The 955-nt window shown below is 38.4% G+C and overlaps 1 non-coding gene across 1 annotated transcript; it reads right to left on the bottom strand.

The window, feature by feature from the left end:
* Window positions 1-357: 357 nt before the first annotated feature.
* Window positions 358-464, bottom strand: LOC122062287. The gene has a single exon (XR_006134906.1). It is a non-coding gene; the product is annotated as a small nucleolar RNA R71 (small nucleolar RNA).
* Window positions 465-955: the final 491 nt, after the last annotated feature.

The raw sequence follows: 955 nt of genomic DNA, 5'->3' as shown, positions 1-955 counted from the left end.
TAAATCTCTAAAAAATAAGTTCTACCCTGCTAGAGAAGCCCAACCTTCCTGTATAATTCTACCACAAGCCAGGGCAATAATTTTGAGCTAAAATCTCAATACATCACTATGTTACCCCACTTCCATGAGCTGACCTCTGAGGATGCATATCTATTTCTAAGGGAATTTGAAGAGGTATGTGTTCTAATTAAGATCCAACAACTTTTTGATGATGCTGTTAAGCTTAGGTTTATCACTTTTGCATTAAAAGACCAAGCTAAGAAGTAGTTGTATGAGTTACCCACAAATTCCATCACTACATGGGTGAAATTCACAGTTGCCTTCCTTAAATTTTTTTTCCCAACTCACAAGACCAATAAACTTAGAAGTGAAATCCTTCAATTTGGGCAAAAGCCTAGTGAGTCATTTTTCAAACTCATGAACAGATTCAAGGATCTACTCTAAGAATGCCCTCACCATGGCTTAGACTTATGAAATTTATGTCAAATAATCTATTAGGGTATTGATTACCCAACTAAACAAATGATAGAGTCTATGTGCCCTAAGGGATTCACATCCTTTACAGATGAAGGAATCACATGGAAGTTCTTACTTGACTTAGCTGACGAAACCCGTGAGTGGGAATCAACTTAAGAGAATGAAAGAACCATAGGAGGAAAAAGAAATTTTGTGGATGGAATAGTAGCCAAGGAAGCCCATTTGGATAGCCTAATCACCAGGATTGAGGCTATTGTTCCTAGAGAGCCATCATCATTCAATTTGGTTAAGTTGTGTGCTTGGTGCCAGTCCCCTGGACATATCATAGAAGAATGCCCCAACACCTTTGGGGGCACTTCTAATGCTAGTATTAATGACTTATGCCAGAATAATCCATATAGTAACATCTACAATCCAGGATGGAGAAAACACCCAAATTTCTCCTAGAATCAGGGCAACCAAGCAAGGCCTTCCAATT

Source organism: Macadamia integrifolia, chromosome 14 (genome assembly GCF_013358625.1).
Source record: "Macadamia integrifolia cultivar HAES 741 chromosome 14, SCU_Mint_v3, whole genome shotgun sequence".
NCBI lineage: Eukaryota > Viridiplantae > Streptophyta > Magnoliopsida > Proteales > Proteaceae > Macadamia > Macadamia integrifolia.
Note: the sequence above shows the minus strand (reverse complement) of the source record. Positions and strands in the feature narration are given on the sequence as shown.